Raw genomic sequence first — 12,354 nt, 5'->3', positions numbered from 1 at the left:
CACAACACAATAATAATAATAATTAAAATTACACTTTAATTGAATCATTCAATTTGATCGATATTAGTGGTTAGATTAAAAGATAGGATATTTTCAAAGTAAGAGAGAGAGATAGAAAAGATGGTTGTATAAATAAATAAAAAATAAGACAGGAAATAGACTTCGAACGAGTTTAACCACGTGAAATATCCATGCATTGAATTCTGTTAATGTTTAATCATTGGAGATTAATTTAAAAAAGACATTTAACGAACAGGATTTTCCGGTCATTTAATATTCATTGATAAACACATAAGAATGAAAGAATGAAATAGAAGGTAGTAAGATAGTTTTATATATATATGGCAAACAGAAAGGGTTAACAAGCAAAACTCGAGCGAGCATGCGTATAAGAAACGTTGGTATAATAAGCAAAATGCAAGGTTATTACGTTTATGTAAAATAGCACATTAAATATATGCAAAGGATGCATTGTATTTTATCTTGGTTAGTACCATAATCGTTATATACGACGGAGTATAACGCATTGTATAGTTTTAAGGGAACGATGCATTGTGTTTACGTTAGATAATGCTTAAAAGCGAACGAATTAAACGAGAACGTAATACTAACGATTCAAAGATACGATATATATTATTAACATTTTTACGAGACATTGAATAATATAACAAAAAATATGTTATATATACATATATATAATAATGATAAATAACTGAATAATAATAATAATTGAAAAATTAAACAAAAGTATAATAAATATTAAAATAATCGTGGAAAAGAAAATAAATCTTTTTAAAATGTATGAATGTTTACTTTAACCAAGAATAAAATAATAATACGAGTTATAATTTAAATAAATAAATAAATGATGAAAAAAGATAAAAGGTAAATTATTTTCAAGTACGCGAACATATTTAAGTTAGAAAACATGTATCTGTAATAGTCTATATGTACTTCCGTTTAATAGAAGCATACCTCCTCCTCGAGTAGCAAAGGTCATTCGATAGTAAACGTAAAGTAGTAAATTGCAGTTGAGTTTCATAACATGTGATGCCAATTCAAATTGCAATATTCTTTTTATACGATAACGCGATTTAATATATTAGATGCAAACAATTCTATTTACATTAGAAACAAGTAGACATTTACATAACACCATCATTACCATAAACCTATAACAATTATTATTTTTATTATGATAATATTAAATATTTTATGATAGAAATGATAAAAGATATATCTACGTAAATTGGGGTAAAATTTAATATTATTATTTTTCTTTTATTCTTACAAAACAAACAAAATTCCATCGTGTTGTTATTATTATTAAAATGTTCTTATAATAAAGTTGAGGAAAGAAAAAAAACGAAAAGAATAAAAGAAAGTATCAATTATTCTCTCTTAACTTTTGTTGAAATGAGTTTGTGAAGTTCGTTGTCCGATTAGAAGAAGGCAACAACACAGAAGGGTCTACTGTTACGTGAAAGGATTTATCGTGAAATGTAGGAAGCTTTTAGAAAGAAAGAGTGAGAAAGATAGAAATAGAAATATATAGAGAGAAGTTGGTGTGATGTCTTCATCGATTTTCTTTCTCTCTCAAACATTTGTAAGCATACACATACGTGAGTACATACTTACATATAACGTTAATGGAACCGATGAAACGTTTCTCCTTCGGGAAAAGCGAATTACTCGAAAACAGTTCAAATACGACAATATCTAACTTAAGAGTTTAGTTACAGAGAGACAAAGATATATTATAGAAAAGTATAATAATAAAATAAAAATAAAAAAATAGAAAAGTAGAACGCACAACGTTATATATATGTAATATCTATTTAAATCGATTTTGTCATGTAAGAAAGAGAGAAAGAGAAAATTTTTTATGTAAAAAATAAAGATAAATAAAAAAAAATAATAATTATATTAAATAAAGTTAGGGAATAAAAACTAGGATAATTTATTTATTTTTTTTGTGCCATTGCTAGAATAAAAAAAACCTTTGACATACATAATATATCTAAAAAAAATAATTGTAAATTAATTTTTAATAAATATTGAAATAAATTATTAAATTGTCAAGAAAAAAAGCTCATCCTATTTCTAGATTTTTTAAATATTTTATTTATGATATTTTTATGATTACACATACATACACACACACACCCACACATCAGTATAGAAATTTTTTGTTAAAATTATTTGACATACGATAGACAAAAATATTTCTGAAAATATCTACGACTTCGTAATACGTGTCCTTGAGTGTGTATATGTACGTGTCTGTTTGTGTGTTTGTACGCCTGTGTTTATGTGCTAGCGTGCATACATATATATTTCAACGAATAGAACGAGGACGAATTACTGAACGCTAGTTGTAAAGATTCTCGAATCGATGACCGTTCCAATTCATTCGTGTCACCGACTTTTTACATTTTTTATTTGAACATTTCAAAGAGAGAAGGAAAAAAGAAAAATATGAGTTGGAGACAGAGAGAGAAAGAAATAGGATGACCGGTCGTTGATAAACCGTAAATTCGTAAAACCATCGATAACACTTTGTTGTTCATAAAAAAAAAAAACATGTCCGACTTTGTTGAAATTGTATTTTATTTGTATTTTTATTTCTTAATTCTCTTTTTTTGTTTTTTTATTTTTGTTCTTCTTTCTTATCATATTTTCGTTCAAATTTCTTTGGTCTTCTTCTATTTTTTTCTTACAAAATTATTATTTTTTTTATTATGTTATATTATTCATTATTATTTTATATTGCTATTTATTCTTTATTTTATTTTATTCTTTTTTATTTTTGCTCTTTTTTCTTATTTTATTTTAGTTGACATTTTGTTGACGTTCTTTTAGTTTTTATTTTATTATTATTGTAACTATTTTCTTTTGCCATATCTTTCTCTTATGTTTTAACGAAGGTTTGTTTACGATATTTTACGATGGGTTACTAAACCTACGCTGAGTTCTAAGATTTTACATGTATATGTATACATATATATATATATATAGAAGCATGCATGTTTGTTTGTATGTATATATGTATATATTTACGTGAACGTGTATGTGTGCGTGTGTAGAAAAATCTTGTAGGAGAAGAAGCACGATTCCATTGTAGTCGAGATTCGCCTTAAGAGAAAGAAATCGCAGAGGGAAACGTGACTTCGTTCTCGATAAACACACAGAAAGAAGAAAGAATGAAAGTATGAAGGAAAGAAAAGAAGAAAAAGACAAATCGTAGATAAATAGAGAGAGAGAGAGAGAGAGAAAGAGAAATAAAGAATTCTTCTGTTAGGTAGAATACGAATTTCAAAGCGTTGAATAAATTTTCTATATTGTAGTAGTTATATTACGAATACGTGTATAAAACAAAATTTACAATTATCCTCTTAATGTTTTACTCTTTACATTGATTTAATAACGTTTTTATTAATTATCTCTTTTTTTTTTTTTTTTTTTTTAAATAATCATTTAACTACGTAGAGAAGAAAAAAATTTAAAATAAAATAGCAACGTACTACGTTAGAAGAAAAATAATTAATAATGTAAAAAAGATTATCGAAAAATATTGATATGAAAAAAGACGAATAATAAACAAAGGGATCTCATTAAAAAAAATATGAAACTAATTAAAGAAAATGTAGGAAAGAAAAATGTATGAAATTAAAAAGAAAAATTATTCAGAGACAAATAGAGAGAAATAATTTCATTTCTATATTATTTTATACTTTTAGACTGTTTTTTTTTTTCAAAAATAATGATTGAGATGATAAAAAAGGTATAATAGAAAAAATGAAACAGAAGAGAACTTACATGAAATTTGAAAAGTCTTAGCAAAATTTACGTAACACGTTGACCTCCGAAGTATTCAATTAACCTGTAAATATATATATATATATATATGTCTTTATATATGTGTGTGTATGTGTTACGGATAGGTAATTCAATTTCTCTTAAGCCTTTTCGCACAGGTGAGAGAATAATTGCGTCGTGGGAGCCAATGAAGGAACACAACCTCTAAAATGTTCCTTTCTATTTCTCTTATCGTTTATTTTATTTTTCCCTTTTCTTCTTCTTCTTCTTCTACTGCTTCTTTTTCGTTAGAAAATGCAACAATTAATAATTGTAACTCTCATCGTTTATTAATTATGGTCATTTTAATTCGGTCACTTTAATTATGGTCACTTTAATTCGTGATTTCACAATTAATTATCTCCCTCCCCCAAAATATCATTAATCCTTTTGATATTAATGTTTTCATCGTAATAAATGAAAAGAACAAAAATCAAAGTAGAAAGATAGAAGAAGAAGAAGAAATAAAAGAATGTAAACAAAAAAAGTAGAAGAAGTAGAGAAGAAGAAGAAGAATTTCGAAATTGATTTCACGCGAAACGTTCAAAGAAAATACTCAACATTTTTAGTCCACTTTTTTTCGTTCTCCTTTTTAAGGACTGACGAATATCATGAAATTGTATTGCCACTTTGAACCCGTCGTATCGAAATAAAAAAAAATAAAAAATAAAAAAAAACCAAAAAGACGAATCAAAACTTGAAAAAACGAAGTTAAAAAATAGTATTAGAAAATAAAAAAAAAAAACAAAAAGAAGTTGTATAAGTTTAAAAAAAAAAGATATGATTTTATCATTTTATTGTGAATGTATGTTACCAGGATTAATGTTAATGTGTAACATAGTAGTAGGTAATACAAGGTATAACATAGGTGTAAACGAGACACCACTGCACGTTTCTGGGGACATTCGATTAACCAATGGGAGGTAGTAGTTGCTTCCATTATTAGGAACGAATTGCCTCGAGGCCAAGTAAGCAAGCAAGGAAGCAAGCAAGCAAAGCGTGCACGATCCGTAGAGGGTAGAGCTGAACAGCTGACTCGTGTACACACAATGTCCGTTGTAGTTACGTAGGGGTTTATGGAAACGTGCCTTGCTAACGTAACTGTACCTCAAACCCAATGTCAGTCCCTTTTGGCGTTTTGCCATAAGGAAGACCACAGAATACGATATATTAGAAACAAGAAATAACCCACCCCCTCATTTTCCAATCTCTTTATCCTTTATACATAATAAATTATTCATCTATTATTATTTATTTATATTTAATTTGTATTATTTTGTGTCATATTTTTGTATCTTTTTTCTGGAAGGAAACCTTTTTTTTATACGATGAAAATAATACCAATTTTTGTATTGAATGATATGAAAAGAAAGTTTAACAAGATTATGAAAAGTTTAATGTGTGTGTGTGTATTATGTATGTATGTGTTTAATTATTGAGGCATGATTTTGTAGTCTGTTATTGTGTATTTATGTATATATATAAATATAACTATCGGAAAGTCATATAAACAAGAATAAATAATAAGAATTGTTAACTGACTTTCATAGAGGACAATGATTCAGTTTACTGTTGGATTTCAAAGAGGAAGGTACTGTATTTATTTTCCGTGCCACCAGATTACAATATACATTTTCGTTCAATAATTATCAATCATTCAACGTTCTACGAAGTATTGTCAAGGTGTAGTATTATCGTAATTATTATAAATATGTATAGCAAATATAATAATATTATCGAAGTATTATCGTTAATGTTAGATTTTATTATAACATTTTTTTTTTAATTAAAATCTCTACTTTTGTCAATCTGAATTTTTAACGAAACTATTTTTGTTTTTTTTTCTTCTCTTTTACAGCATTTGTATCATCGACTACCATTTAGATCTATTTATATTTTTAAAACGTTTTACTTATTATTTGTCGTAAACGTCGTCGTTCTCGAAATCATGATAAACGTGTTCTGAAAACCGGTGAAAATTTAGTAACTCTCATTGTGGAGTAACAATGTCGAAACCGTTTATTTTAACGATCGTTTGGAACTAACCGAACGCGGTTGGAAATTATAATTAGCATCCTGTGTGTCAATTTACAGAGACCGAGGAGTGTCTTTCGAAATATAGCAAACCGTTTTAATACAATCTAAAAAGGTTTTCGTTTCATTTTTATTTCTTTTGAATTTTTTCTTCTTTTTTTTTTTGTATTTCTTTCTCGAACAAATAGAAAAATTATAATCTCGTATAATTAATTATTATTGATTTATCTTGTACATGTATAAAGCTAATGTTGAAATTATCGAGGCTCGTACATTATCCGTTTGTTTAAACAATAATCGTCATTTTGTTCGAAGACCACGTATTAATTATTATTTGTTGAAATATTTTCCAATCGGCATTTTCTCATTACATATGTTTTACATTCGGTTTATTTACTCGTTCGTACGTTCGTTCGTTCGTTCATCCATTAGTTCATTTCGTTTCATTGAAAAATGTGTTGATAAAAGAGTTCGGATAGTAACCATAGGTGCGCACATACACACACACACACACACACTTGTTCTCTTCTTATTGATGAGTTCCTTTTTTTTTAACTTTAGGCTTTGTCGTTTTTCTTCTTCTTCTATTTTTTTTGTTTTTTTTTTGTTTTTTATTCACCAAAATCATGAATATCGATCCTCGACTAACGCGAAAAACTGGTTCCAATCTCTCTTTTTCCTTTTTTTTTGTTCTTTCTTCTTTTTCTTTTTATTCTCCACTATACAGTTCGTAGTTTTTCGTGGATCACTTTCCATCACTTCTCGAGAATTTATATAGGTCAGGTCGCGGGGTTAGTTCTATGTTTCGTTGAACCTACAAACGCTGGCACCTATCTCGTCGTCTTCCATTTTTGAAAGGTACGAATGAACAAATAAACGAATGGATGAATGAATGAATGAATTGAACGAGACAGACAGATAGACAGACACGAGAGTGGTTCTCTTTTTAAATCTCGATGATCTATATCCCTTTGAACGTTTAAAAAATTCTAAAAAAATATTTGATCAACGACTTGTACAATAATATTTAATAAAAGTAAAATACAAACAGATTGATGATATTTAATTTAATTATGTTATTCTTTTTTTTGTTTTTTCTTTTTTAATTAGGAATTATTAACAATTGCACAAAAAATTGAAACATCGTATTGATCTGTTGAATCAAAAAATATAAATTTCATTTATTATAATATATGAAAATGATTTTCTAAAAACGATTGCAGGAAAAGATTTGTTCCATTTGTTGATTCAATTTACTGTTATAATTAATAAGAGAATTAATGAATAATGTAAAATGTATAATACATCGAACTCGTATATCACCACGGGTTACGTTAAACGTTTCGAATCGATTCGTCAAGTTGATATTATTCAACAAAAAAAATGAAGAAAAGAAATTAAAATACTGGAAGTAAAGAGAAGAAAATATATTTTTTTTACATGTTTTTTACACATTTTACATATTCTTTTTACACAAATTACAGTTATATATAACAAAAAAAACATAATAAGTGATATTTCTTAAGTTTTTTTTTACGTTTGTGTGTGTGTAGCAACTTTATTAAATTATTAAATATATATATATGTATATTTTGTTAAAAATATTTTCTTCTCGAAAACAAGTTGTAAAAAAAAAAAAATAAATTTCATTTTTATTTATTATTTTCGCGAAGTACGATTGGGAGTCTGTCATCTTTAAACAATCATGCGTGAAATCTACGTAAAATAATAATATTACTTACAAGAAAAATAATTTAATCTACTAAAATTCATTTAATCAAATTAAAGATATAAAAAACCTCGTTAAAAAGGAAAAATAAGAAAAATTGGATATACGTTCTCGAAATGAATTAAATTACGATAGAATGAATTTTTATGAATAGGTTGTTAATGCATTGACGTCCTTGAACAAGGTTTATTAACAATTTAATCAGTAAACCTAATCAGCTCGTTATCGAAACATTACTCGAGACAAGGTAATGTGAATTTATTCGTTCTATTTCTATCTGTTTCTGTCGTGTGGCGTTTAGGATGTTAGAAATAATAATAATAATAATAATAATAATAATAATAATAATAATAATAATAATCGAATTAACCAATCTGACACAATGTTCTGTTTTCAAAATCGCATATCAATACCTAACGTGAAAGGGTTAGGCTAATGGTTTGCAGAGATTCGATAATCCATTCTATACGATTCTCTCATCTACTTGAATCTATCTATTTATTTATCTATCTATTTATCTGTTTCTAGTTTACATTTTGCGCAAGCGCAAATCATTGTTGTAATCGAGAAATAGTAATACGATTCTATTACATAGTGAGACCAGATAGAAATAACTTTTACATGAAGTAACAACTTGAATGTGTAATTTACGTACTGAATTGCTCAAGTATGTTTTTAAGAGTTGGTATTTTATTCTGTTTTTTATTTTTTTTTATTTATTTTTTTTTTATTTACAAGAGTTTTTCATTCCCTTTTGGCACGACTTTGCGATTTTTCTCGTCTAAAGATCGTTCTTTCATTCGTTCGTTCGTTTGTCATTATTATTATTAATAATAATATTATTATTATTAACCTAAAAGCATGTTCACGTCAAATAAGAGTTTTATTATAAAATTAAAATTCCTTGCTATTTCAATGTAATTTGAGTATGTGTATAAGTCGTAGCAATCTTTACACTTATACATTTGTTACACGGTTTTTGTTTTCGTTCAATGAGTATGCACGATAAGATAACATTTTTGCTTGTTTAAAGATGGTATAAAATAACCGCGAGGTTTATTATTTCTATCCTTCTTCCTTTGTCGAATCTTTTCTTCGGATTAAGATTTTTTTTTATTTTATTCTTTTTTTTAATTTTATTTTCAATCAAAGTCCAAGTTTAAATGAAAATACTACGGAAGTAATATTTTTCAAGGTTTTCAATTTTTCCAACGATTTCGATATAACTTCGATATAACTTCATTGTAACTTTCATTTTTCATTTCCTTTTTCTTTTTTTTTTTTTTTACTAACCCGTTAAAAAGTATTTTTCAGGTTTCCAAGTAATGATACACTTGTTTTTACTTCGAGATTGAATTTTAGTATTTTTAATTTTTTCTATTTTCTATTTTTTATTTTAATTATTAAAATCGAAGTTGCAGTTTGATTATTCGAATGATACAATAGAAGATATTTCTAAGGTTCCATACTTTCTTCAACGTTATCTTTTCAATTATTATTATTAATAATTATATTATATTTCTTTCCTTTGCACATTTTTTCTTTTTTCCTTTTTTTTTTTTTCAAATCAAAGAACATAAGTTAGTCGAAATAATTTTTCAAATTTGATAAACGATGATAACGGAAGGGTGAGGGACGAACGAATCCTGACAATGCACCGCTTCGAATTACTGCGATCAATTTTGCTAGGAGGAGGGTGGCAAGGGGAGCAGGGAGGGGGAGGAATAGAATGGGGGAAAGGTTTTCGGTGCGAAAATTAATAGCCAGTCTTCCCTTACTCCCCGCACGTATGTATGAAGTACTTTCGCGTAAGTTAATCACTTAACCGAGTGGCACAAGCGATGCAAACGATACGAGTTGACTGACGGATTTACAACATTAATTTCACTTTGTTCCTTCATTAATTAGCTTACCTTTTTTACCCTTTCAAAAAAAATCCCTTTTTTTCTCCTTTTTTATTTTTTACCCCCGACATCGGATCAATTAAAACGCGCGAACGATTATTAGAAAAATTTGTCAACGTTGAGAACTAAATAATATTATATGTATATACTTCGTATCATAATATTAATTTATTTATTAACGTTGTTTCGAAATTTTATCAAAGTTTCGATAGAAAAGTAAAAAAAAAAAAAACCAATTCGATTATTTATTCGAAAGTCGTGTGTACGTTCTTATCCAGTTGATTTAAATTTTTATTCCTTTAGTTTTTTTCTTTTTCCATATTTTGCAAAATATTCTTCTTCTTCTTTATTGTTGTTGATACGTTATCATTTATTTCGTTTTAATAATCTTTCCTTTGTTCCTTGAGTTTTATAATCGCCGAACTATTGGTTCATAATCAACGACAGGAGAGGATGAAAAAAAAAAACAATAAATAAAGAAAAAAATAGGATAAATCCTTGATAATATTCTCCTTTTACGTTATCTATCAATTTATCTATCTTTCTATTTATTCAGTTTTCTTTTCTTCTGCTTTTTTTTCCTTCTTGCTATCGTTTGACGTGACCGAAAATGAATTTGCATAAGTTATTTAAAGTTTAACGAGAAGAACTAGGCAGGTAGTACGGTGTATGGGCATTTCAGTGCATTGCAGTACAGTGCAGTGCAGTGCAGTGCAGTTCAAAGTGCATCATCTTTTGACTTTTCTTTAGCAACGATGCGAATATAACGAGATCGAGCCGTTTGTTCAAAAGAAACTAAAGCAAAAGAAGAGAAAGAAAGAAGATGAAGAAAAAAAATAAAACAGAAAAATAGAAAAGAGAAAGAGAAAATTAGGTCTTTTTCTTTTACTCTATCATTCTCGTTCATTGCTGTGATATTTCGAGAACGAATTCTCTTTTCTCAACGCAGAAAGCAATTTTTGTTGTTGTTTTTATTTTGATTTCTTTTTGTATCCTTTCTATTTATCTATCTCCATTTATCTATCTCGCAGATATTTTTAATTAACTATCTGTTTATTCGTTTTGTATTCTATTCAGCTTGAATCAACGAAAATTAAATAATACATTTTAATCAATAAACGTAATTTGTTATCGAGAAAATAAAAATGTTTATTTTTTTTTTTTTTTTTACTAGAAATTATTTTTCTTACTTGAATACATTATCTTGTTGCGAAAGAACATGTATAATGAATAAGAATGTATTCATACATACCTATGAATACATTTGGGAAGAATAAAAGAAAAACAGATTTTTTAATTAAGTATTTATGATTTAGATATCGTACGTGACGATTTTAGGAAACATTTATTACAAATTTTTACTTAAACACATACAGATACGTATACGCAAACACGCGTATAGAAATATACTTTTCTCAAAGAAAAGTTATGATTAATTAATAACGTGTAACGTGTTAAATACAGATAGGAATAAACGATCCGTAAATTTAATTTTTCGTAATTACTCGTTGTTAAACTTGTCGGCTGCAAAAGAAATCCACCTAAAAATAGCTTTGTTTGTTAAACATCAAATAAAGCGAGAAAAATAGAGAAACAAGAAGAAGAAGAAGAAGAAGAAGAAGAAGAAGAAGTAGGAAAAAGAATAAAAAAAAATAAAAAAAAAATAGGTAGGAAAATGTTTTTAATAGTAGGTAGTATACACACACACACACACACACACATTAATGAAAAGTTTCGGGCTTGGAAACGGAATAAGACAACTTAAATTGTCGAGAAATGGAAGGAATAAAATAAAAAACATACAGGAAAAAATAAAACGAAGTGAGACAAGCGTTCTCTAACTCTTTAACAACGTGCTAAGCTTCATTTAACGAACGAGTTATAAAAGGAATAAGACAGAACCAGACAGAGATAGGATAAAAAGAAAAAGAAAAAGAAAAAAAATATAACGAGATAAAGATGATAATAGAAAAATTTTTTTTCCACCGAGTATGATAACCGTGTAGAGTGAGTGCTATTAAAAAATGTGTTGAGAACACGTTCTTGTCACCTTTTCTTTTTTTTTTCTAAAAGAATAGGTTTTTTTTTTTATTTCTCTTCTTCTTCTTCTTTTCTTCTTTGTGTGTGTGTTTTAAAAAGAGAAGAATGATATAAAGATGAATATGAAAAAAATGTTATTACTTGTGAGTTATAGTATTTTATTCTCATTTTAAAATGATTGATATCGTTATAAAAAGAGTTTTGAGAATGCGTTCGTGTAGCTTCGGTTAAAAAAAGAAAAAATAATATATTTCTCTTTGTTCTTATTTTTAAAAGATAATGGAAAAAAAAATTCGATAAGGATGATAATAGAAAAATGTTTTTACTCTTGTTAGTATAATATCTATGTAAAATGAGTAATATTAAGGGAATATTTTGAAAATATGTTCGTGTTATTTTTACACTATTTTCTTTCTATTAAAAAAAAAAAAAAACATGACAAACAAAAAAGAAATAAAGAGAGAGAGAGAAAGAGAGAGAGAGAGAGAGAAAGAGAAATGAGATAAATGATAAGAAAAAAAACCTTATTCGCAGTATAATATTATCTATGTAGAACGTTGAGTGATATTTAAAAAAAATAACGCGTTTAAAAAAATGTTCATGTAATTTTTATTTATAAATTCGTTTCTTTTTGAATCTAATATTTTTAACACAAATAAAAAAATTAAATTAATTAAATATAAATATAAATGTAAATGTAAATAAATGTACTAAGAAAATCATAAGTATTATTAAAAAATATGCAAAGTATTCATGTAACCTTTATCTACAAATTAATTATTTTTTAAA

General features: G+C 26.8%; 1 long non-coding RNA gene across 3 annotated transcripts in view; it reads right to left on the bottom strand.

The window, feature by feature from the left end:
• Positions 1–12,354, bottom strand: part of LOC149032674 (uncharacterized) — a 55,930-nt gene that overhangs the window by 19,977 nt on the left and 23,599 nt on the right. Inside the window, exon 3 of one of the 3 annotated variants that reach the window (XR_016176522.1) lies at positions 3,820–3,883. The exons of the other annotated variants lie outside the window; for them this stretch is intronic. This is a non-coding gene — a long non-coding RNA (uncharacterized LOC149032674). The remainder of the gene's footprint in view (positions 1–3,819; positions 3,884–12,354) is intronic. 3 annotated transcript variants of the gene reach the window in all.

The sequence above is a fragment of the Polistes dominula genome, unplaced genomic scaffold (assembly GCF_049000335.1).
Source record: "Polistes dominula isolate Pdom_NZ unplaced genomic scaffold, Pdom_raw_medaka contig_73, whole genome shotgun sequence".
Taxonomy (NCBI): domain Eukaryota; kingdom Metazoa; phylum Arthropoda; class Insecta; order Hymenoptera; family Vespidae; genus Polistes; species Polistes dominula.
Note: the sequence above shows the minus strand (reverse complement) of the source record. Positions and strands in the feature narration are given on the sequence as shown.